The sequence below is a fragment of the Saccopteryx leptura genome, chromosome 8 (genome assembly GCF_036850995.1).
Source record: "Saccopteryx leptura isolate mSacLep1 chromosome 8, mSacLep1_pri_phased_curated, whole genome shotgun sequence".
Lineage (NCBI taxonomy): Eukaryota > Metazoa > Chordata > Mammalia > Chiroptera > Emballonuridae > Saccopteryx > Saccopteryx leptura.
The window spans coordinates 78,268,958-78,295,928 of NC_089510.1; the positions used below are offsets into that span (position 1 = coordinate 78,268,958).

Below are 26,971 nucleotides of genomic sequence, written 5' to 3' on the forward strand. Positions count from 1 at the left end.
CAATTGTAAATGTTGGTTAGAAGGTAACTATCAGTTAGTTCATAGGTGGAATTTTTGAGGTAAAGTTATTAAATAGATGAATGAATTAAAATTAATTTGAAATAAATACTTGGTAATGAAATATAAAGAAAGAGAAATTTACTGACTATATCCCCCCCCCTTCAATTTTTATTTGCAATTCAAATCTTATTTAAAGCACCTGGGGATGAAATTTTTCACATTATTGATGGCACTCAATAAACCATAACACTTATGGATCCTGTCTACTTTGCCTCCTTTGGGAAAGCAGACGTGTCCTGTTGCTGTTCAAGTCACTGAGAAATGAGCAGCTGTGATACTTGCCATTTTGTCCTTTGTGGGCTCCAGTGGCCTCTGGACCAACCTGCCCTCCTACTGGCTCCCGGGATACATCATAAATGGACTGCACCAGCTTCTCCCCTCCCTGTGCGCACTGCGTTTCTTGTGTGGTTTGCAGGCCCCTCCCACTGAGAGGCGGTCCCATCCCTGCTCACTGAGTCTGGACTGGCCATCAGACCTGCTCTGACTGGTAGAATGTGGCCGAAATGATGTGAGAAGTCTAATTATAAGCCTTGAAGCTTCAGTTCTCAGTCTCTTGGGAGGCTACCCTGCAACTGCCACATGGGGAAACATGGCCTCACCTACAAGAGGAATGAAAGGTCATGCAAAGAAGAGATAGACCAACCCAGCGGAGTCTCCGGCACACAAGTGAGGCTACCTTAGACCACCCAGGCCCAGGGCCCTGTGACTGCAGCTGTGGAAGTGGCCTCAGGCAAACCAAATGGAAGGGCTGCTCAGCTGAAACCAGGCCGAGTTGCTGTTCCACAGAACCATGAGCAAATCAAATCATTGTTACTTTAAGTCATTCATTTGTAGGTGGTTTGTAAAATGGCAATAGACAACTATCACAGCGCCCTTGGAAAAAGATCCCTGCTTTTCAGTAATTCACAGATCTCTTCAGTCAGCTTCCCATCAGCTCCACTGGCCCCGTTGGCCCCACTCCTGCTTACCCCACTGGGACTCACTCTTAGTCTCTGTCTCCGGCCTCTTTAGATGCATGGCTTGCATTGCTTGCCTTTTTTTTTTTTTTAATATGGCTTGCTTTGGAATGTCTGTTTGGATTCAGACTATAGCCTCACCCTCAGATCTTGGGACTTTTGATGTTCTTTGGCCCCATACCTTTTAGCCTACAGGCCAGACCAATTGTCTCATGGTTACCAGGAACTTGACCAGATGGGTGTCCAGGGACCTGCTTGGTTGGGGAAAGAGCTCAGAAGCTGAATTGCAGAGTCAGTATCTACTGGAGAACCGCCCTTGGGTTTACTGTGGCCAGTGTATATCCAGAACGTACTCTCATGTTCATGGTCTTAGAGTTTGTTTAAGAGGCAAATCTGAAACCATTTCCAACCCCCTTGGAGTTTCCCCATTGATCTTAGATAGAGTCCAACTCTTTTTTTCCTGTGTCGTGAAGCTCTGAATGTTTTGTGTTCTAACTTCATCATCTCACTCTCACCATTAATAGTCCCTGCGCCGTGCTTTATGCTCTGTCAGACCAAACTCATTTTCTTTTATTTTTTCTTTTAAAAAATAGTTTACTCAAGTGAAATTCACAGAAGATAAAATTAACCATTTTAATGTGAACAATTCAGTGGCATTTAGTAGTCAATCATCTTTAAAAAAAATTTTAAAGGATAAAAACAAGTATTTTCATATTTCCACAGATGTTTACAAATATCTGATGCTAATCATTGCTTTTTGTAAGTCTGAGGTTCCATCCCATATCATTCTCCTTAGCTTGAAAATCTTCCCTTAATATTTGTTGTAGTATATAGATCTTTGAGTACTTTAAACAGGTTATTTCATTTTCTTTTCACTTGAAACATTTCAGTTGAGAAGTCTATGTTAATCTTTAGCTTGGTACCCCTTTTCTCTACTGTTGTTAACAATTTCTCTTTACTTTGGTTTTCAGCAATTTGTTATGATGTGCCTTCATTTGGTTTTCTTTATTTTACTGTTTTTGAAGTTTGTTGAGATTCTTGGATCCGTAGTTTATAGTTTTCATCAGATTTACCAATTTTTTAGCCATTATTTATTCAAATATATATTTTTTATTTTAATTTATTGTGTTTACATAGATTCAAGTGTCCCATTGAATCTATCTCCCTTTCCCCCCAACCCCTTGTTCCCCTTGATACCCCCTTTGCCCCAATACCCTCCCCCTTCCTTCCAGGATTTGCTGTCCTGCTCTCTTTGTCTCTGTGTTATGTATACATAATTTCACAAGTCCTTTTCCCCTCTCTGATCCCATCCTTTCTTCCCCTTTCCCTCTGGTCCCTTTGACCCTGCCTCTGCCTCTATTCCATTCCATAGTTCACATTGTTCATTAGATTCCTCATATGAATGGGGTCATATGATATTTTTCTTTCTCTGTCTGGCTTATTTCACTTAGCATAATAGCCTCCAGGTCTATCCATGTTGTCACAAAAGGTAAGATTTCCTTCTTTTTCATGGCTGTATAGTATTCCATTGTGTATATGTACCACTACTTTTTAATCCACTTATCCATTGATGGGCACTTGGGCTGTTTCCAGATCTTGGCTATTGTAAACAATGCTGCAATAAACATGGGTGTGCATGTCTTCTTTTGAATCAGTGATTTGGTGTTCTTAGGATATATTGCTAAAAGTCAGGTAGCTGGGTCAAATGGCAGATCCATTTTTAATTTTTTGATGAAACTCCATACTGTTTTCCACAGTGGCTGTACAAGTCTGCATTCCCATCAGCAGTGCAGGAGGGTTCCCTTTTCTCCACAGCCTCACCAGCACTTATTCTGTGTTGATTTGTTAATGAGCACCATTCTGACAGGTGTGAGGTGGTATCTCATTGTGATTTTAATTTGCATTTTTCTGATGATTAGTGATGTTGAACATTTTTTCATATGCCTATTGGCCATCTGCATGTCCTCTTTGGAGAAGTGTCTATTCAGTTCTTTTGCCCATTTATTTATTTATTTAATTAATTAATTTATTTTTTATTTTTCTGAAGCTGGAAACGGGGAGAGACAGTCAGACAGACTCCCGCATGCGCCCGACCGGGATCCACCTGGCACGCCCACCAGGGGGCGACGCTCTGCCCACCAGGGGGCAATGCTCTGCCCCTCCAGGGCGTCACTCTGTTGCGACCAGAGCCACTCTAGTGCCTGGGGCAGAGGCCAAGGAGCCATCCCCAGCGCCCGGGCCATCTTTGCTCCAATGGAGCCTCGGCTGCGGGAAGGGAAGAGAGAGACAGAGAGGAAGGAGAGGGGGAGGGTTGGAGAAGCAAATGGGCGCTTCTCCTGTGTGCCCTGGCTGGGAATTGAACCCGGGACTTCTGCACGCCAGGCCAATGTTCTACCACTGAGTCAACCGGCCAGGGCTCTTTTGTCCATTTTTTGATTGGATTGTTTACCTTCCTGGTGTTGAGTTTTACAAGTTCTTTATAAATTTTGGTTACTAACCCCTTATCAGATGTATTGTTGAATATGTTCTCCCATTGTGTGGTTTGTCTTTTTATTATGTTCATAGTGTCTTTAGCTGTGCAAAAGCTTTTTAGTTTGATCTAGTCCCATTTGTTCATCCTGTCCTCTATTTCACTTGCCCTTGGGGATAAATCAGCAAATATATTGCTATGAGAGATATCGAAGAGCCTACTGCCTATCTTTTCCAAGATGTTTATGTTTTCATGACTTATATTTAAATTGTATCCATTTTGAGTTTATTTTTGTGACTAGTGTAATTTGGTGATCTAGTTTCTTTTTTTTTGCATGTACCTGTCCAATTTTCCCAACAGCATTTATTAAGGCAACTGTCTTTACTTCATTGTTTGCTCTTACATCTTTTGTCAAATATCAATTGACCATAGAGGCGTGAATTTATTTCTGGGTTCTCAGTTCTGTTCCATTGATCTATATGCCTGTTTTTATGCTAGTACCAAGCTGTTTTGAGTACAATGGCCTTGTAGTATTATAACTTGATATCAGGAAATGCGATACCTCCCACTTTATTCTTCTTTTTCAAGATTGCTGATGTTATTCGTGTTCTTTTTTGGTTTCATATAAACTTTTGGAATATTTGCTCTATATCTTTAAAGTATGCCATTGGTATTTTAATAGAAATTGCATTGAAATTATAGATTGCTTTGGGTAGTATAGACATTTTAATGATGTTTATTCTTCCTATCCATGAACACAGTATATGCTTCCTCTTGTTTGTATCTTCCTTGATTTCTTTTATCATTGTTTATAATTTTCTGAGTACAAGTCTTTAACCTCCTTGGTTAAATTTACTCCTAGGTACTTTATCATTTTGGTTGCAATAGTGAAGGGAATTGTTTCCTTAATTCCTCTTTCAGACAGTTCATTGTTGGTGTATAAAAGTGCCACTGATTTCTGAATATTGATTTTATATCCTGCCACTTTGCTGAACTCATTTGTCAGGTCCAGTAGTTTTTTGACTGAGACTTTAGGGTTTTCTCTGTACAGCAACGGTTCTCAACCTGTGGGTCGCGACCTCGGCGGGGGTCGAATGACCAAAACACAGGGGTCGCCTAAAGCCATTGGAAGGGTCACGACCCACAGGTTGAGAACCGCTGCTGTACAGTACCGTGTCATTGGCAAATAATGAGTTTTACTTCTTCTTTTCAATTTGAGTTTTATTTCTTCTTCTTGTCTGATTGCTCTGGCTAGGACTTCCAGAAATATGTTGAATAAGAGTGGTGAAAGGGGGCACCCTTTCCTTGTTCCTGATCTTAAGGGGATTGCTTTTAATTTTTGCCCATTGAATATAATGTTGGCTGTGAGTATGTCATAGATGGCCTTTATCATGTTGAGGTATGTTCCTTGTATTCCCAATCTGCTGAGAGTTTTGATCATAAATGGGTGCTGGGTTTTATCAAATGCTTTTTTTTTTTGCATCTATTGATATTATCATGTGATTTTTCTCCTTTCTTTTGTTTATGTGATGAATCACATTGATTGATTTGCAAATATTGTACCAGCCTTGCCTCCCCAAAATAAATCCCACTTGATCATGATGTATGATTTTTTCCATATATTGCTGGATGCAGTTTGCTAATATTTTGTTGAAAATTTTAGCTTCTAAGTTCATCAGGGATATTGGTCTATAGTTTTCTTTCTTTTAGTGTCTTTGCCTGGTTTTGGAATGAGGATTATGTTTGCCTCATAAAAGGAGTTTGGAAGTTGTCCCTCCTCTTGATATTTTTGAAATAGCTTGAGAAGGATAGGAGTTATTTCTTCTTTGAATATTTGGTAAAATTCACCTGTGAAGCCATTGGGCCCAGGACTTTTTTTTGCTTGAAGTTTTTTTATAACTGTTTCAATCTCATTTGTTGTAATTGGTCTGTTTAGGTTTTCTGATTCTTCCAAATTGAGTTTTGGAAGATTATATGTTTCAAGGAATTTGTCCATTTCACCTAGGTTGTCTAATTTTTGGGCATACAGTTCTTCATAGTATTTTCTTACAATCCTTTGTATTTCTGCTGTGTCAGTTGTTACTTCTCCACTCTCATTTCTAATTTTATTTGAGTTCTGTCTCTTTTTTTCTTAGTGTGTCTGGTTAAAGGTTCATCAATCTAGTTTATGTTTTCAAAGAACCAGCTCTTGGTTTTATTGATCTTCTGTATTTTTTTTTTTTGCCTCTATGTCATTTATTTCCACTCTGATCTTTATTATTTCCTTCGTTCTACTTTCTCTGGGTTTTACTTGCTGCTCTTTTTCTAATTTTTTAGGTGCAGGCTTAAGTTGTTTGAGTTTCTTCTTGCTTCTTAAGCTATGCCTCTAATGCTAAGAACTTCCTTCTCAGGACTGTTTTTGCTGTGTCCCATAAATTTTGAGTTGTTGTATGTTCATTTTCATTTGTTTCAAGGAAATTTTTGATTTCTTCCTTGATCTCATCATTAATCCATTTGTTATTTAATAACATGCTATTTAGTCTCCAAGTGTTTGCGTGTTTTTCAGTTTTCTTATTGTAATTATTTTCTAATTTTATTCCATTGTGATCAGAGAAGATGCTTGGTATGATATTAATCTTTTTAAATTTATTGAGACTCATTTTGTCTCCAAACAGGTAGTCTATCCTAGAGAATGTACCATAAATACTTGAAAAGAATGTATATTCTTCTGCTTTAGGGTGAAATGTTCTGAATATATCTATTAAATCCAGTCATTCTAATGTGTAATTTAAGGCTGCTGTTTCTTTGTTAATTTTTTGTCTTGAGGATCTATCCATTGATGTTAGCGGGGTATTAAAAGCCCCTGGTATTTTAGTATTGCTGTTGATCTCACCCTTTATGTCAATCAAAATCTGCTTTATATATTAGGTGCTCCTATATTAGGGACACAGATATTTATAATGGTATACCTTTCTGTTGGATTGCTCCCTTTATTATTATGTAGTGACCTTCTTTAACCCTTACTATATCCTTTTTTTTTAAAGTCCATTTTGTCAGATATAAGTATTGCTACTCCAGCTTTTTTTTTTTCTTTCCGTTTGGATGAAATACTTTTTTCTATCCCTTCACTCTCAGTCTATGTGTATCTTTTGTTCTGAGGTGAGTCTCTTGTAGGCAATATGTATGGGTCCTGTTTTCTTATCCATTCAGCTTCTCTATGTCTTTTGATTGGAGCATTTAATACATTTACATTTAAGGTTATTATTGATATGTAGTTGTTTATTGCCATTTTATTCTTTAAATCTACAGTCCTCTTTTTTTAGATTTTTTTTCTTTCCTTTGCTCTGTTTATAGCTGGTCCCTTAACATTTCTTGCAGCATTGGTTTAGTTGTAATGAATTCCTTTAGGTTTTTTTTTTTTTTTCTGGGAAGCTTTTTATTTATCCTTAAATTTTAAACAATCAATAACCATGCTGGATAAAGAAGTCTTGGTTATTGGCTCTTGTTTTTCATTACTTTCAATATTTCTTGTGATTCCCTTCTGGCTTCTGTTTCTTTTGAAAAGTTGTTTGTCTGTGTTTCTTTTGAAAAGTTGGATGTCATCCTTATGGGAGCTCCTCTGTAGGTAATTGACTGCTTCTCTCTCACAGCTTTTAGTTTTCTTTCTTTAATTTTGATATTTTAATTATGATGTGTCTTGATATAGGCCTCCTTGGGTGCCTCTTTAATGGAACTCTCTGTGCTTCTTGAACTTGTGTGACTTTTTCCTTCATCAATTTAGGAAAGTTTTAAGCTATGATTTCTTCAATCAAATTCTCTATCCCTTGGGCCCTGGCCGGTTGGCTCAGTGGTAGAGCATCGGCCTGGTGTGCAGAAGTCCCGGGTTTGATTCCCGACCAGGGCACACAGGAGAAGCACCCATCTGCTTCTCCACCCCTCCCCCTCTCCTTCCTATCTGTCTCTCTCTTCCCCTCCCGCAGCCAAGGCTTTATTGGAGCAAAGATGGCCCGGGCACTGGGGATGGCTCCTTGGCCTCTGCCCCAGGCGCTGAAGTGGCTCTGGTTGCAACAGAGCGACTCCCCGGAGGGGCTGAGCATCGCCCCCTGGTGGGCAGAGCGTCACCCCCTGGTGGGCGTGCTGGGTGGATCCCGGTCGGGCGCATGCGGGAGTCTGTCTGACTGTCTCTCCTCGTTTCCAGCTTCAGAAAAATACACACACACACAAAATTCTCTATTTCTTGTTCTTTCTCTTCTCTTTCAGGTACCCCTATGATGTGGATACTGTTTCTCTTCACGTTGTCACAGAGCTCTCTTAGATTTTCTTCAGACTTTTTGAGCCTCTTTTCTTCTTGCTGCTCTGCCTCCATGCTTTTGTTCATCTCGTCCTCTAAATCACTGATTTGATCCTCTGCTTCATCCAGCCTGCTTTTAATTTCTTCCAGTGTAGTCTTCATTTCTGATATTATAATTGTCATTTCTGTTTGATTCTTTTTTATGATTTCAGTGTCCTTTTTGATGCTTGCTATTTCTTTATTTAGGTGCTCATTATGTACATCCATTGTTGCTCTAATATCTTTGAGCAACCTAAAAATCATTATTTTAAACTCTGCATTGGTAATTTGGTTACTTCCATCTCATTCAGTTCTTTTTCTAGGGATTTCTCTTGTTAATTCATTTGGGTTGCATTTCTCTGTCTTCCCATTTTTTCTGTGTATAGACTCCTCCTTTTGGTGTGCTGTTTGAATAGCTAGCTGAGTCTATGGTTTAAGTTTTCTGCTTCCAGCTATCAGTTGTGTTGGTTCTAGATCTTCTTGGGTTGGAATCATCTGTTGTTTGTAATCCACTGTGGGCTACTTGTCATCAGCTACTGCTCTTTTTGCTGTTTGTGTGGGTGGTTTCTGTACCTGGGTTGTATGGGAGGTGCTAACCTGTCTATAAGGATCAGCTTCCTCCTGCTTAGAGCTGTCAGCAGCTCCATACAAGCTGAAGCTCTGAAAGATTTGCCTCCACTTTTTAGCTGTTCCAGCTCCTCTTGCAGCTGCCCATCTTTCTATAGTCCTCTGTTGAAAGATTGTAGTATGGGCCCGACTGGCCTCACCTAACCTACTCTTGCACAGATTGCAAACTTGTTGGGTTAGGGCAGCTGAGGTTGGTACTATGATGTTAGTGGGACCCCTTACTTCAGGGTTCTCTTGGACTGTAACTCAGTACAGGGAATGTGGCCCCTACTCCAGGGCCTAATCCCTCAGCCTCTGCTGGATACCTGAATTTTATTTTTTCCCAACAAGGTAAGCCACAGGAAAGTCTGAGTTCCTCTGATTTTCTGTTTCTGCTGTCTCTAATTCTTGCTACTTGCTGGGCCCAGCAGGGAACTCCAGGGATTAGTGTGGGGGCAGTGGACCTGGCTTGCTCTTTGATCTCAGTTGTCACTTTATCAAGAGTGCAGTGGGTGTGGCCTCTGAGTTCCAGAGGTATGGCCTGCCTGCCAGCTCTCTGGGGGCGGGGCACATTCCCAGCAGTGGAGGGTGGAGGTGTAGCTCGGGTCTCAACAGAAACCCGAGTCCCTGACCTACCCCCTGCTCTTTGTCTTTTTAAAGGACCCTTCCCCCTGGCTGGATATGGAGAGATTCCTGGGGGTGGGGCAGCTGCCTTTCCCCAGACTGGTGCAGGACAAAGGGATCACTCCTCCTCTGTATGTGTCCACTTGAGCCCTGGAGACTGACTCGATGCAGGCATTCTGGTCACCATCACCATGGCTCTCCCTGTGCTTCCTCATGCAACTCCAGTCTCTCAGCTCTCCTGCCCCTGGAGCCCCAGGCAAGTGGCCGCGAGCAAGATTTTCTGCGTGGGCCCTTCAAGGCTGAGTTTGCCACTCCGAAAGCTGTCTCCCCACTGCAGACAGAAACCCTGCTCTTTTCACCACTCAATGCTGTCTGGTTGCCTCTTCCAGTCACTGGGGCTCCATGCTGGGACTCCGGGCCTGGGGATGAGCCCCCCCCCCATTTCTCAGGGTCCCTCTCCCTGCAGTGAGAGTCCTTCTGTGCACTCTACCACCTCTCACTCCTGGGAGCAGGGCAGCCCCCACCACGTCTCTGCACTTCCTACCAGACTTGGTGTGGCTTCTTCTGTGATCCTTGGTTATAGTAGAGGCCTCTTCGTTTCATCCAAAGTTGGTTTTTCATGATGCTTGTTCTTAAATTAAGTTGTAATCCAATTTGGTCCGGGAGGTGGCTGTTGTAACATCTGCCTACTCTGTGGCCACCTGGAATCTTTGGTTCATTAGTCTTAACAAATGTGCAACTCTGGTGGGAGGGATGCTGACATCGGGAAAGGCTGTGCATATGTGGTGGTGCAGTGGATAAAGTGTCCACCTGGAACACTGAAATTGCCAGCTCAAAACTCATTTTATTTTCTTGAATATGCCTTGCCAACCAGCCCTGATATTTAAGTCAGTTTGTGGGACTTTGTTATGGCAGCCTACTGTTTGCCATGCAGTGTTCAGATGCTGGATGCATTATTCAGAAAAATACAGATCATTACTCTTGAAGAACTTACATTCTGGTGAAAAGTGGCAGATCATGAACCATAAGTACATGTAATAGTGTAGTATATACTCTGGAAAAAGGAAAAGTACAGATGAGTGAGGTGGATTAGAAGCGTGGAGGAGAGGGGCTGTGTAGGCCTTACTGAAAAAGCAACATTTGAACAAAGACTTGAAGATGATAAATGAGTCAACCAAAGGTTATCTGCGGGAACAGTGTTCTGGGCAAGTGGAAGGGCTAAAGCCTTGTCCATAAGGCAGTGTTTGCCTGTGTGTTGGAGGGGAACCAAGGGAGTCAGCAGGGGGACTGAAAAGTAACAGTCCTGGGGTGAGGGTAGGATGGCATGGGTGGGTCCAGATTGCTCAGAGTTCCTTAAACCCCTGGAGGCACTTGGCTTTTACTTTGAAAGCAGAAGCTGAAGTGGGTTTCAGAGGAGGGAGTGATATTATTTAATTTATGTTTTAAAAGCATCACTCTGGCTGCCCTGTGTTAGGACAGATAGAAGCGAGGAGAAGCATTCTGAGCCTCCTGCAGTAATCCAGGTGAGAATGGGCCTCACTAGCACTGAGCAGTGGCAGGGAATGAATGAGATAACAAGTGTTCTAATTCTGTGTAGGGTTTGAAGGCAGAGCTTTAGGATTTGCTGACAGATGGGAATTTGTCAGAAAGCAAGGCATCAAGGAGGACTCTAAACTTTGTTTCCTTAGCAAATGAAAGATAGCATTCTCTTTTATTTCTTACCCTCTCTTATTTTGCTGAGGATATTAAGAAATTTTTGCTGAAGTTGATTCCTTCCCTGTTTGCGGCCTCTGTTTCTTCTAGTTTGCTTTTTTTGATGAATTTGTTTGCTTTAGCATAGATATCTGCCTTTTATTTTAGTTGATTTTCTACAATCATCCTGAACTCTCCACATGAAGCGTGGGGCATGAAAACCTGTTTGGAAGTTCTGTGTGTGCAGGGGCTGTGAGTGCTTGTCGACTGTGGTCTTCACTGGGAGGTGACCTTGTGCCATTTGCTTAAGGAACCCCCAACAATAAACTACTTCTGCCTTTTCAATTGTCAAGATTCCTCAGAGAAGACTCAGTCATAGAGAGGGTGAGTCTGTGTTTACGATGCTGAGTGGTTCAGGAGAGCTGGGGCTCTCAATACTCAGTGTGAGGCCTTGTCCAGTGAGGTGTCTTGAGCTGAGGCATGTGTCTTTGATCCAGAGACTTACTCTCTCCAAAGGAATAGCTTTTAGTGTCTTGCCAGGGTAAGTGATAGGCTGATGCCAGGCTGGGAAAAGTAAAGGAGGAAATTGAATTTCTTAGCCGAGTTGCACTCGGTGCAACTGCTTTGACACCATCTTCACTTCTGCTTCCTGAGGTACCAAGTGCCACCAATTCAGTCTTTGTGGAGTTCAGCAACATAAATGGTATTGCTCTTTGATATTTCTTTCTGCTAGTTGAGAGTCAGTGTTCTCTATTCAGCTAAGTTATTTTTGGCTTATCAATCTGCTTTCCAAATTATGAAATTTTTTTTAAACTTTTTTTTTTTTTTTTTCCTGAGGTTGGAAACGGGGAGGCAGTCAGACAGACTCCCGCATGCGCCCGGCTGGGATCCACCCAGCATGCCCACCAGGGGGCGATGCTCTGCCCATCTGGGGCATGCTCTGCCGCAATCAGAGCCATTCTAGCGCCTGAGGCAGAGGCCACAGAGCCATCCTCAGCGCCCAGGCAAACTTTTCTCCAATGGAGCCTTGGCTGTGGGAGGGGAAGAGAGAGACAGAGAGGAAGGAGAGTGGGAGGGGTGGAGAAGCAGATGGGTGCCTCTCCTGTGTGCCCTGGCCGGGAATTGAACTCAGGACTCCCGCATGCCAGGTTGACGATCTACCACTGAGCCAATCAGCCAGGGCCGAAAAATTTTTAAAAAATATAATTTTGATGTACTTTTCTTTTAAGATTTTATTTATTTTATAGAAGAGGGAGGGAAGGAGCAAGAAGCATAACTCCCATATATGCCTTGACCAGGCAAGCCCAGGGTTTTGAACCAGAGACCCCAGTGTTCTAGGTCAATGCTTTATCCACTGCGCCACCACAGGTAAGGTTAAAATTTCTTGTTGGTATCTTCTTTTTCATTCTCTTTCCCCTTGTCGGCTTATGTGTTCATGCCTTTTCCCACTTTTAACCAGAAATCCTCTTTTTCTCTCAGTTAACCACTGTGCATCCTCCCTCCTCTGCTTAAATGGTACTTCTCTCAGGAAGTCTTCAAGTTAGAGTAGGTACCCTGTTACTGTGTTTCCACTATTTTCTGTATTTCCTTACCACTGTTCTCTTCACAGAACATTGGAACTGCCATTATCACCATCCATCTTCTTCAACAGACGATAATCTCTGAAGGGCAGGGATGACGCCCATCGCATTCAACATTGTATCTCTGGAACCTAACATAGTGTCTAATGCATAATAGGATTCCAAAATATCTTGATTAAATAAATTTAAAAAAATTGTTTTGGTGATAGAGAGAGGAATGGATAGGGACAGACAGACAGGAAGGGAGAGAGATGAGAAGCATCAATTCTTCATTGTGGCTCCTTAGTTGTTCATTGATTGCTTTCTCATATGTGCCTTGACTGGGGAGGAGGGGAGGCTACAGCATAGGGAGTGACCCCTTGCTCAAGCCAGTGACCTTGGGCTCAAGCTGGTGAGCCTTACTCAAACCAGATTAGCCTGCGCTCGAGCCAGTGACCTCAGGGTTTTGAACCTGAGTCATCCACATCCCAGTCTGACTCTCTATTCACTGCACCACCACCTACCTGGTCAGGCTTGATTAAATGATTCTTAACCAATTGACAGCACTCTGAACTCTGGCCATACTTCTTGTTGAGAGAGCCTGCTGCTATTTGCTAGTGTCTTTGACAGCATTCACCACACCCCAGGAGTGTCAGCCTCACAGACTCATCACAGGACAGCTTGAAATCAACATAAAAAGCACATTTCCAGCAAACCTGCTGGGAAGAGAACAAGGCTTTAGAGGAGAGCTTTCTTGCAAGTTGTTTGACAAATCTTCGACGTGCTTTCCTGTCTCATGCCTTCTCCCACTGGATTCTTCATCTCAAACACTCTTTGAACAGCCATCAAAAGCCCTAAGTCTTCTTCTCAGCGTGCTATATATAGATTAGTAAGTCAACTCCCAGGTTTTCAAACGCTGGCATCTCAGCTCATCGATCTGGATCTTCTGACAAAATGCACCACCATGTGGTTTCATTTTGGGCCACAAAAAAATACCTTTATTAGGAAAACACTTCAGTGAAAACCAGCTTCAGGCATCTGGGAACTTACAGCCTGGAGGCCTGTAAATCAAAAGGATAAGTACACACTTGAAAAACTCAGCTTTCTTCATTAATAATAAATTCTGCAAATTAAGAGATTTGACATGATAAAAAAAATTGTATTACTATTTGACAAAAGTCATTTCTTCCTTTTTCCAGGACTGTTCTAGACTTTCTTTGAAGGCAGTATTTCCCCCCACGTTTGAACCATGCAGTTATTTGGCTAGGGAGAAAGAATGTGCTACATAGACAGTATAATGAAGCATTAGGAACCAGGGAGTCACAGGATGTGGAAAGCTGATTATTATATACAGGAAATGACAGTCTTCCCTGACTTTCCCTCTCCAAGCCCAGGTCCATCCCACTACCTCCCTTCCAGGTTAGGTCAGCTTGTACTGGTCTTCCATCTGATGGGGAACTTCTGCGTACCATTCCCGGTACACATCATTCACTCTTCAGCACCTATCTTTCCCATCACCTGTGACCTCCACAAGGACAAGAACTTCAAACTCCTTTTTTTAAACATAAGAGCGAATGAATTATGTAAAGGAGATATGGTAAGTTCTTTGAAGGATAGCTGCAGTAGTTCCCCACATACTTTTGCAGTATGACTTTGCTGCTCTTTGCATCAGAGGTGGAATCTATCCCCTTCTCACCTTGAATCTACATTGGCTTGTGAGTTACTTTGAACAATAAGATGTGGCCCAAATGACATTGGATGACTTCTGAGGCTAGGCTTCAAGAGGCCCTGCAATTTTGGTTGTTACCATCTGGGAACTAGTCCTCCGTTGAGGAAGCCCAGTTAGCCTGTGGGATCAGTGGGGAACTGACGTACCAAGTTAAAGCCCCAACAGATGCCACAGAGGAATGAGACTTCCTGGAAAGAGCCAGCAACCCCCACCTCCACCATCTGATCACAGACATGGGAGTGAGCTCAGCCAACACCAGGCAGAGCGGAGGTGAGCCATCCCAAATGAGAACTGCCCAATAGTCAATCCAAAGAACATGAACCCATTGTAAGCCATTAAGTTGGAGGTGATTTGTTGGGCAACAGTGATCGATACAGGAAGATTTTTCAGGTTTTCTTCAACATGTGAGTTCTCCTTATTCAAACTAGAGGCTCTGTAAAATCTGCCCCATCCCTCCACCTCCATCAATGGCTTCATTGTAGACTCAACATGTTAAAGCCAAACATGGGTAGGTGAAAGAAAGCAGTTTTAGGAAAGTTACAAGGAGAAAATCAAATGAAATTCCATAATAACATAGATCTCTCTTAATAAAATAATAAAATATAGGGGATAGGCCCTGGCTGGTGGCTCAGTGGTAGAGCGTCAGCCTGGCATATGGAAGTCCTGGTTCTATTCCCAGTCAGGGCACACAGGAGAAGCTACCATCTGATTCTCCACTCCTCTCCCTCCCCTTTTCTCTCTCTCGCCTTCACTCTTCCCTTCCCACAGCCAAGGCTCGAATAGTTTGAGTAAGTTGGCCCCTGGGCTGAGGATGGCATCATGGACTTGCCTCAGGTGCTAAAATAGCTTGGTTGCCAAACAACAGAGCAGGGGCTCCAGAAGGGCAGAGAACCTCCCCCACCCCCCTATCCCCACCACATAGAGAGCTTGCTGGATAGATTCCAGTTGGGGCACATGTGGGAGTCTGTCCCTGCCTCCTTGCCTCTCACTTAATTAAAAAAAATGTAGTGGATGAAGACTCTATTATTTATTTATTTATTTAATTTCTTTTGGTTTATATCTTGCTTATTTTGTTGATAGAATTACTTAAAAATTCTAAAATATGAATACTACTACTACTAATGCATTACTGCTGACATGTGTAGGGGTGAGTGTATTCCAGATCTTCCATAGTAACCTTCCCATTCTGCATTGGATTGTCTCTTCCATTTATTTATTTACTTACATGTATTCACTTTAGAGGGGGGGAAGAGAGCGAGAGTGCGAGAGAGAAAAGAGGGAGGAATAGGAAACATCAATGCCCATATGTGCCTTGACCAGGCACGCCCGGGGTTTTGAACCAGTAACCTCAGTGTTCCAGGTTGGCACTTTATCCACTGCGCCACCACAGGTAAGGCAGGACTGTCTCTTCAATTTATTCCAATCTTCTTTTGCATGTTTCGTTAAGGTTTTACAGGTGTCCACATGCTAGATTGGCATATGTCATCTTAGGCTTATGCTCAGTAGCTTTTAAACAGATTTTTATAGTTACTATGAGTAGACCTTTTTTCCCCCCCTTGGACCAAAATCTTTTATTGACAGGTCAAAGGAAAAGCCAAGGGTAAGGGTCCCTCACCCCCCATGCCCCTACCCAGAAGCATCCATCCCTCTGCTGGAGGCAGGAAGCCCAGGAGGTCGGACCAGGCAGTCTTGCCGGCGGGCAGGTTGCTGTAGTAGGCATCCTGGCCCTCGAGCAGGCTGCGGTAGGTGGCGATCTCCTGCGCCAGTCACAGCTTGATGTCCATGAGCTGCTGGTACTCCAGGTTCTGCCGCTCGGTGTCAGCGCGCACGTCACTCAGCTGGGCTTCAATACTGCTTATCAACGCCTGGATCTGTGCCAGCTGGGCTCCAAAGCGAGCCTCTGTTTCCGCCAGTGTGCCTTCCAAGGCGGCTTTCATGCTGAGCTGAGACTGCAGCTCGATCCCCAGACTCTGGAGGGTGACCTCCATCTTGCTAATCTGCAGTTGCTCTGTGTGGCCAGCGACCTCCCAGTTCAGCTCCTCCGAGTGGCTGGTGAACCAGGCTTCAGCATCCTTCCGGTTCTTCTCAGCCATGACCTCACACTGGCTTCTCATGTCACTCAGGATCTCGGCGAGGTCAATGCCGGGAGTGGAATCCACCTCCACACTGACCTGGCCACCCACCTGGCCCCTCAGAGCACTGATTTCCTCCTCGTGGTTCTTCCTCAGGTAGGCCAGCTCTTCCTTCAAGCCTTCGATCTGCACCTCCAGGTCAGCTATGGCCGGGTCAGCTCGCCCAGCACCTTGTGCAGGCCATTGATGTCGGCCTCCACGCTCAGGCGCAGGGCCTGCTCTGTCTCGAACTTGGTTCGGAAGTCATCCGCAGCCAATCGGGCATTGTCAATCTGCAGGACATTCTTGGAGTTCTCGATGGTGGCACCAAGAATCTTGTCCCGCAGTAGTAGTGGCTGTAGTCGCGGGCGGGCCCAGGCCCTGCTTCTGGTACCAGTCCCGGATCTTCACCTCTAGGTCGCCCTTGGCCGCCTCCAGGGCACGCACCTTGTCTAGGTAGGAGGCCAGGCGGTCGTTGAGGTTCTGCATGGTCACCTTCTCGTTGCCCACCAGAAGCCCATCGGACCCGGCCAGGGCGCCCATATAGCCGCCGCCGTAGCCCCCAGAAGAGGACGAGGACACAAAGCGGGTGGAGGACACTGATACGCCGTAGCCCCCGGATCCCCGGTGGATGCTAGGCGCGCGGTAGTTGCCTCCCGCTCCAAAGGGCATGGCGCCACCGTCTAGGCCCCTGAAGGACGAGGAAGCAGACGACTGGTGATAGCTATAGGAAGTCACCAACACTGGCAGGAGGAACTGTGGTCGGCAGGCGGAGTTGAGTAGACCTTTTTAAAAGTTAAATATTATAGTTCAGATATCAATTATCTATTGTGATAATAATTCTAATTAACAGATAATCATAAAATCTAGTGGTTTCAAGTAATAAGCAGTTATTCTGCTTGATACTTAGTGGGCCAGCTGGGGAGTTTGGTCTTGGCTGAATTTACTCATGGGTCTGTGGGTCAGCTGTGGGTAGGATAGGTGGCCAGGACAAGTAGCTCTCAAATATACAGAGGTCAGCTGGTGACAGCTATTCTGGCAAGCTATCTGGTGTGACCAGGCTGACTTAGCCCGATTAATTTCATCTTTCACCAATATAGCTGGGCATGCAGTTTATGGCAAAGGCAGAGACATGCTGACTCATCAAAAAGAGGAGGCAAGAGAAGTAGGAACACACACATGCATTTTTTCACGATTCTGATTGTGTGAAGTTTGCTAGTGACACGTTGGCCTGAGCAAGTCATAGCCACAGCCAGAGTCAAGGTGGCCAGGTACCACCCAATGGCATGGAGACAAGGAGTTTCACTGGTGTAAAGGAAAGCAATTGATTTTGTACATTTGTCTTTTAAATAAATTTTTTTGCACCTATTTCCAAGAGACGTTTGAATAAGTTCTCATGTTATTCTATTTTTTTTTTTTTTTTGTATTTTTCTGAAGCTGGAAAGGGGGAGAGACAGTCAGACAGACTCCCGCATGCGCCCCACCGGGATTCACCCGGCACGCCCACCAGGGGCGACGCTCTGCCCACCAGGGGGCAATACTCTGCCCCTCCGGGGCGTCGCTCTGCCGCGACCAGAGCCACTCTAACGCCTGGGGCAGAGGCCAAGGAGCCATCCCCAGCACCCGGGCCATCTTTGCTCCAATGGAGCCTTGGCTGCGGGAGGGGAAGAGAGAGACAGAGAGGAAGAAGGGGGGGGGGTGGAGAAGCAAATGGGCGCTTCTCCTATGTGTCCTGGCCGGGAATTGAACCCGGGTCCCCTGCACGCCAGGCCGCCGCTCTACTGCTGAGCCAACCGGCCAGGGCCTATTATTATTATTATTTTTTTGATACTTATAACTCATTTTCTATTCAATGTATGAATACATTGACCAGAACTTCCAGGCTAGATAGTTGAAACATCCTCGTGCTGTTCTGATTTTAATGGGAAAGATTCTGGTGTTTAGATGTTAAGGATGGAGATGGATATTGGTCGAAGATAAAGATTCTTTATCAAGTTATAAAAAGATCTTTCTCTAACAGTTTATTAGGAATTTATGTCAGCATTGTCTTTTGTTTATTATTGAGTGTTTCTTCAAAGCACTTGCTTAGGTCATATTGAAGGAGGTCATTGAGGGGTCATATGTGACCATGATCTGGAGCCAGGCAAATAGAGGCTCCTCATCCCTTCCCTGTCCTTGGAATGTGCATCCACTTGCTTTTCTTGCACTGGAAGATGGCCCAAGGATGCAAGCTGGAGAGTAAGGTGTTATTGTGACCTCCAGATATGAGCGAACCCGTTAAAGTCTCTTTATACACTTTTAAGATTCTGGTGGGTGATTTTGAAGATTTACTTCTTGCAGTGTCCAAGACAAGCCTGGTAAGTTTCTTAATTCTTTTTTTTTTAAATAGTTTCTTAATTCTTGACTCTACCACCTACTAATCTGGAGAGGTTTTCGTTTTTCTTCTGCCTCTCTTTGCCCTATGTGTATGAGGGCCAGTTTTCCAACTAGTAGATCATTATTTGGAGTCTCTTATTGGATCTATTAAAATATTATGCTAATAAATTTCATAGTATAGTGTCATCCTTGCTTTAGGAGAGAAAAAAGCTTATATTATCAAATGGATATCTGCTTTTGGACAATAGAGTGACATTTTATTTAGAAATTTTGAATCTATATTTATAGATAAAATTGCTTTATAGAGTAAGTGTATTTCCTTGACAGTTTATAAAATCTGTATTTTGCTAGATTTATAAAGAGCATTGTGCAGCTATTCAGGTTTCTAAGGCTTTGGGAGCATTTAATGATGTGGAAATTACCACTTTTTAAAATATTTGAAAAATCAATAGTAAATCTATAAGACAATGAAATCTTTTAAGGAAGTATATATTATGTTGACAAATACTTCAATTTATTTTGTGGTTGTATATGGAATCACTATCTTTTTGATTCTCCTTGGATGATTTTCTAAAAAATATTCGTTTAATTTGAAAGTTTATTTCTTCAAAACTATAAAAACTCAGTCTTAAAATTATTTTCTCTATCTGTTTTTATATATTTTTTCAAATCAATAGGTTGAATACTTTTCCTCCTTTAATATTGGATTTTTAAAAGAGAAATGTTTATTGAAATTGTTTTTAAAATTACAAATTTTGTTATTTATTCAATTATAGTGATTTTAAAAAGTTCACTAAAGTTGTCTTAAAATTTTTTATAGCGAAATTTTGAGTTTAATCAGAACAGAGATATAATAAACAGATGAACATAACATACTTTTCTGACTCAGTTTTTGAGACCGAAAGCATCTCCCAACTTCGGAGGTCTAGCTTATTTTTGAGAGACATCAACCATCACAAAAGGTTTTACTCTTTGAACTGTTTCCATTTTACAGCAGAAAACAGAACAGTGTCTCATGCATCCTCCCTCTCTTGTCTAAAATATATCCACAAGCAGAGTCTTTTAATAGTTCAAAAGGAAAACAAATAGCTTTTTCTCTCAGCCAGTTGCTCCCAACCTGGGTTGTGATCTCTCAGTATGAGGGTTCAGGGCACCAAAGCCAACCTGAAATTCCAGGACATGGAAGGCTACTTGTCTTTCTAAGAGGGGAGTCACTCTCCTGCGATTACTGTGCCAGTCACTAACCAGGGAGCAACTGGGGTGGAGGGCGCACGCATGACAGAGTAAAGGGTAAGAAAAAAGGAGCAGGATTTTCCATAAACAAATTATCTTAATTTGTGTTATACATTCTTTTACTATCCTTAGGCTTGTTCCATTGACTTCCTTGGTTCTTATATAGTGTGTTTGTAAAGTCATGGTGCACTTTTGACTGGTCACAGGAAAACAACAAAAGACGATAGAAATGTGAAATCTGCACCAAATAAAAGGAAAACTTTCCCAGTTTCATACCTATTCAGTGCAGTTCAATGTGGGCTCACGCACAGATTTTTAGGGCTCCTTAGGTAGCTATCCCGTATAGCCTCTACAGACTCTCACTGACTGATGGCCTACCAGAATGGGGTTTCTCCGCCAAACTGCCGGTTTCCTTCAACTGCCTATCCCACCAAGTAATGTTATTCCTATGTGGTGGCGCTTTGTTATAAATGTGCCGATATTCACATTGCACTTTGGTCATGGATTCGAATTTAGCGAGCCACAGAACACACTGAACTTTCCTCTGTACCATCCACATCTTGACTGGCATGGCCGTGGGCTGCTCCACTGTATACACGGTGTTATGTCATCATCTGCACATGCGTACAAGCTGCCACATCATCCTACAGAAACTGGGAGGGTTTTCCTTTTATTTGGTGCAGATTTCACATTTCTATCGTCTTTTGTTGCTTTCCTGTGACTGGTCAAAAGTGCACCATCAGGCCCTGGCCGGTTGGCTCAGTGGTAGAGTGTCGGCCTGGTGTGCAGAAGTCCCGGGTTCAATTCCTGGCCAGGGCACACAGGAGAAGCGCCCATCTGCTTCTCCGCCCCTCCCCCTCTCCTTCCTCTCTGTCTCTCTCTTCCCCTCCTGCAGCCGAGGCTCCATTGGAGCAAAGATGGCCTGGGCGCTGGGGATGGCTCCTTGGCCTCTACCCCAGGTGCTAGAGTGGCTCTGGTTGCGACAGAGCGAGGCCCCCGGAGGGGCAGAGCATCGCCCCCTGGTGGGCAGAGCGTCGCCCCCTGGTGGACGTGCCGGGTGGATCCCGGTGGGGCGCATGCGGGAGTCTGTCTGTCTCTCCCCATTTCTAGCTTCAGAAAAAAAAAATACAAAAAAATAAATAAATAAAGTGCACCATGACTTTATGGACACACTATATTATGTATGAATAGATGTGGCATGAGCACTGAAGTTCTTTAACTCAATTGTTCACTCACCTGAGCCCAAAAAATGGAGGTTGGGACTGAGAAAGGAAAGGCCTTTTTATTGCAAAGCTGCTTTAAAAATGAGAATACCATGTCAAATATCCATTTCTAAGAATGCTTTCAAATAGCTCGAACTTAATGTAAATTAGCAAGTTATGTAACATTGAGATTAAAAATTCAATAGTTAGATTCCCCCATGCCCTTTAAAAATAATAATAGAGTGACTCCCCTCTACTCTATTTGGAGAAGTCAGACATTTTCCAAACCATGGCACTAACTGATAGTGTTCAAATTCCTAGCTTTTGTTCTAAAGAACTTCTCCACTTAAAACGATAGTAGAGTCTTCAGGCGTCCCCAAACTACGGCCCGTGGGCCGCAATGCGGCCCCCTGAGGCCATTTATCCAACCCCCACTGCACTTCTGGAAGGGGCACCTCTTTCATTGGTGGTCAGTGAGAAGACCACTGTATTTGGCAGCCCTCCAATGGTCTGAGGGACAGTGAACTGGCCCCCTGTGTAAAAAGTTTGGAGACCCCTGGATCAGGGTAGAATCAATGAGAAGACTCTAAAGTTAGCAATTTACAAAACTTCCAAGAAAACAAAAAGCCAGTTAATTAAATCAAGTAAAAGTCTTCAAAATCGCCAGTAATAGTCACATAGCAAAATATTCTTAAGCTTCTAGATACATATTATATATTATTTCATATTTTATCATATTTCCAAATTATCAAGATAATTTACTCCATCATAGGTACAAAATTTGACCTGTAGTTTTAGCAACAAAATGCTACAATAAAGAGAAAATTTATTCATAAGAATTCCTCCACTTCAAATGAATTATTCCTTGTAATAATCCATTATTGTCAATATTAATATGCAAGGGAATATGTTGAGTTAGGAAAATGGATAAAGGGATAAGGAATTTTAGGAACCACGGAAAGCCCTAGCAGGAAGACACACTAACCAGTAAGGCTAAATCTATCATGTGTTCCATGAGTGAACAAAAGGAAAAGCTGTCCCCATCACCCCCTCCCCATGTGTATCAGCTTCCTGGGCTGCCATAACAAATATCACAGGCTGGGTGGTTAAACCATAGAAAATTATTTTCTCACTGCCTGAAGGAGGTCCAAGATCAAGTTATCAGCAGAAATGTTTTTTTCTGAAGCCTCTCTCCTATGGCTGGTAGGTGGCTGCACTCTCATAATCTTCTTTCTGTGCTTGTGTCTAAATTCCCTCTTCTTATAAGAACACCAGTCATATTGGTATAAGGACATAAATATGGACTTTCTTCTTAGCAATTATCATTATTTGTTTAGCAAATGTTCGGCTAGCGGCATGTTTACAAGATTAGACGTGGCCACCGGCCTGTTCCTCTCCCCAGGAGTGTCCTCCCAGTAATCCTGGCCAGCTACTTTCACTTCGTCCTCCCAGAGGGTCCAGGATAATGTAAACTTACGTTTTATTTCTTGACACAATTTTAGTATGTTAGATATTTCTCACTCGGGTCAAAAATAAAAATTTTATGGAACGTTTTATTGGTGATAATTAGTTATCTTTATGCAAAATAAGTGCATATTCAATCAGAAATATAAATGGCCTATATAAAGTGTTCCTACCAGTCATCTAATTAGATATGCACAGAAATTTTATTACATTTATATTCAGGGTTCTCTATCTTGCAGGGGACACCCACTGAGTTTTACATCCAACACCTCCATTTCCAGCAACTTCTTTCCACTTTCCCGGCCATATACACCTGCTACTTCCTGCTTATATTTTAGAAGGAATAATGTGTAGTAGATTATGTTTAGGATTTTTAAAGCTGTGAGAAGATAGTCTTCCATACTAACTGAGAAGTCTAGAGAAAACAGATAGGCAAGTAGCAGAAAATTGTTGAGAAGTGGTTGCTAGATTTACCTTTGCTGTGATTAGTGCTCCTGAAGGATGGAGAGAGTTTAGGTACCAAGCTGCAAACAGAGGAGAGCAGAGGGTAAGAGGAAAGGGGCCGTGTGATTGGCTTCCTGATGACAGTATGAGTTCGAGGAGTTTAAGGGATATTTCCTAAGGGAGACTCTAAAGGGCTTTATTTCCTGTGACAATCTACAGTATGTGCATTAGAGCAGAAGTGTGTGTTTAAGCCTAAAAGATATTTGTCTTCCTGCCTGAGGCCCGGCCAATTATGTGAGCTCTCAGCTCTCTCTGTTCTGCTCACCCCAGGTGACCTCAGTAGGTATTGACTGGTTGCCTGTAAACCTCCAGGCCCTGTGCCAGTGTTAAAGGCATCTGGAGAAGGGATTATATCAAGATGAGTAAGGATTTTTTCCTTCCTTTAGAAAGTGTATATTTTTATAAAGGAGTAAGCATGGAGGTACAAGGCTCCCTAGACTCTAACTAATGAGAGGTAATGAGTTATTACCCATCTAATGGGAAGAAATGATCAAAGAAAAAAGGAAGGAGGAAAGTTTTAATGAAGAAATGAGAGAGAAAAACTGCTGGTAAGTGGCAGATTTGGACACAGGAGGAAGCAAGGTATATATACTTTAGCTTGAATTATACTGTGTGGCTGGGACCTTTCCAGAAAAGGGGAATTTGGGTCTTATGAAGAAATGGTAGCATCCCATGCTCCCCTCAGCAATCAGTAAATTATTAGGTCCTTGTCTATGCAGGTAAGCCTTTTGTAAGGTCAGATAGGGAGAGATGCTTAACGGTGATGGGTGTCTTCTCATTCAGGCCATAGAATCAGTCCCATGAAGGTAATTGTATGTAAACCTGACATGAGAAATTGGACAGTGTTCTTTTTTCCTGGATCAGGTAGATGAAATGTGACATAGAGTTCTCACTAATATATCAAATCCCACAAATCATCTCATTCTCTTGACTCATGTAAGGTTGATTGTGTCTATCAAAAAGACTTTTGTTAGTAAAAATGCTGTACAAGTTTCATAAGAAATGGAAAACTTTGGATACACAGAGGGTGTCCTTATTGCTTCTTGTCTGGGGAATGAAACCACAGGTGAGTATTAAAATTACCTGTTTACTTATTTTACCACACTCATTAGAGGATGGGGACCTTGTCTGTCTTTCTACTATTGCATTCCCAGTTATTACCACAGCACGTGTACAGAGTGCTCTCTCAGTAGATGTCTGGGGAACAAATACATTGACGTTGAATGGATGGCTGAGTAGAGGTGTTGCTGAAATAGAATTTAGATTTTTTTTCCAGCCATAACTGAGACCCTAGAATGGTGAGTTTTTGACTAGTGTAAAGATAGATCTCAAAACCATATGATTGAGATTTAAACTAAATATGAAGGAGAAGAAGACAAATAATCAAATAGACTAGTGTAGACAATAATTTTGGAAAATGAAGATAGCAACAAGGAATGTAGGAGATGCTTAGTGATTCATGAAAAATCAGCAATGGTAATAAAAGCCAAAATCATCGCCTCCAACACTTATCTGCCTCTGTAGAACATAAGAAATGAACAAAGACATAGTGATATTTTAATGGTGAGAAGTTGAAATACTTTCAGAATTATCATTGAGATTCACTGAGATGTAATTCAAAATGGAAAGATGGTGATAGTACACCTTTAAAAGAAAGACATTTTGTGATGAAAGTTCAGAGAAGTAGTTATATGTCAAGGATACACAGACCAGTCGAGAAATTTATAATGGTGTAGACCAGTGGTCCCCAACCTTTTTTGGGCCACGAACTAGTTTAATGTCAGAAAATATTTTCACGGACCGGCCTTTAGGGTAGGACAGATAAATGTATCACGTGACCGAGTGAGTCTTAAAAAAAGCATCAAGAGTGAGTCTTAGACGGATGTAACAGAGGGAATCTGGTCATTTTTAAAAAATAAAACATCGTTCAGACTTAAATATAAGTAAAACGAAAATAATGTAAGTTATTTATTCTTTCTCTGCGAACCAGAACCAAATGGCCCACGGACCGCTACTGGTCCGTGGCCTGGGGGTTGGGGACCACTGGTGTAGACTATTGTTGAGGAAAATTGAAGGGGGAATCAGAAATTATATTGTTGGAGGAGTGTTTTTTAAGCTTCCTGGCCAGATAGAAGAAAGAGACATTATGCTTTTGATAGAGACTCAAAAGATGACCTTGTCAAGACACATTCATGATGGAGGCACTTCAGATATTAAAAAGTCTGCTTGACTTTTAACCTGCTAAGAAGCTGAGTGCATGCAAGCTTATGAGGTTCTCTGAGAAACTGAAAACAATCCCCCATAAGATAGGCCATTAGGAGGATAGTTTCTTGAGGTCTGCCTCTGACATCTAGGAGATACTTGTTGACGAAGTGAAAGAACAGAAGCTTTGGGAGAAGTCCTGTGACATCTTAGATTTCATGATAACTACTGAGGTTAATTTGGTGTGGTAGGCCGTGTGCTACAGACTTCATGAGGGTAGATTTCAAAAAAGATGAAGGAAAACATAAGCATGATATAATGTCATGCTATGTCAATGGGAAGATGACAGCAGATTTGGGAACTTCTTACAAATACTATTCTGATTTTGAATATTGTAAAGTTTAAAACTATCCATCTGATAACACTCCAGCAATTCTGAAAAGAAATTAAGACTGTTGCGTAGAGAGATCTCCAGAAAACTCAGATTTTCAAAAGATATATATAAGTGGAGAAAAGGGGCCACAAATCAATAAAAAATATGTGAAGATGAAAATATCATTGATTTTCAACTGGTGTGCCGGAGCACACTGATGTGCTGGAAGGATTTTTGAAATGTGCAACACCTGGCTATTTAGTCAGAGGTAATGACTCCTTCCCTTCAATTGTCAAATAAAAACATAACAGCCAACACAACAATAGCTGTCTATTACAAATGAAACAAAACTATACCTATTTTTTTTCAGATTGATAAATATATTTTTTGGTATGCTGCAGAATTTTAGTAATTCATTTAAGTGTGTCTTGAGATAAAAAAGGCTGAAAATTGCTGGTCTCTAAGTGTGAGAATAATGCCCATAAGGCGTAAGTATGCTCAGGTTTGCAGACAATGCCACTGACAATAACATAAAATAAAAGTTCTTTAATATATTTAGAGCAAGAAAGAGAAAATCGAGAAGGAGGCTGCACAGTGGCTTCTGGGCGAAAGGCAGCGTTGCCCGTCCCTGTGCGCCTCCCACATCAGCTTCATCTCCACACTCAACAGAGGGGGCGACCATGGCTTTCTTTTTATTTTTCAGTTCTACTTTACATTTAATGTTACTTTTATTAGTTTCCGGTGTACAGCATAGTGATTAGACTATCATGTACTTTACGAAGTGTCCCCCTGCTATTTCCAGTGCCCACCTGGCACCATGCATAGTTATTATAATACCATCAGCTGTATTCCCTGTGCTGCAATTTACATCCCCATGACTGTTTCGTAACTGCCAATCTGTATTTCTTAGTTCCTTCACCTTTTCCACCCAATTTCTCTAACCCTCCTCCCCCCTGGCAACCATCAGTCTGTTCTCTATAAGTCTGTTTCTATTTTGTTTGTTTATTCTGTTCTTTAGATCCCACATATAAGTGAAATCATATGGTATTTGTCTCTCTCTGACTGACCCATTTCAACCAGCACAATGCTCTCCAGATCTGCCCATGCTGCTGAAAATGGTATGGCTTCATCCCCTCTACGGCCCAGCAACACCCCACTGCATACATGTACCACAGCTTTTCATCCTCTTAGCTGCTCATGGCTACCTGGGCTGCCTCTATCTTCACCACCGTGAACAACACTGCAATGAACATAGGGATGCATATATTCTTTTGAATTTGTGTTTTAGGTTTATTTGGATCTGTACCTAGAAGTAGAATTGCTGGGTCACCAGAAAGGTCCATTTTCAATCCCCCGAGGACCTCCCAATCTGTTCTCACGGTGGCTGCACCAACACGCATTCCCACCACCAGTGCACGAGGAAACGCTTAGGAGAGTTTTCACTCAGCAGCCTTTCTTGAGGAATTTAGTAGAGAACAAACTTCAACCAAGTAATGATTGA

At 42.4% G+C, this 26,971-nt stretch overlaps 1 pseudogene; it reads right to left on the minus strand.

Moving 5' to 3' along the window:
- Window positions 1-15,576: 15,576 nt before the first annotated feature.
- Window positions 15,577-26,870, minus strand: LOC136379554 (keratin, type I cytoskeletal 19 pseudogene; annotated as a pseudogene).
- Between the last annotated feature and the right edge of the window lie 101 nt (window positions 26,871-26,971).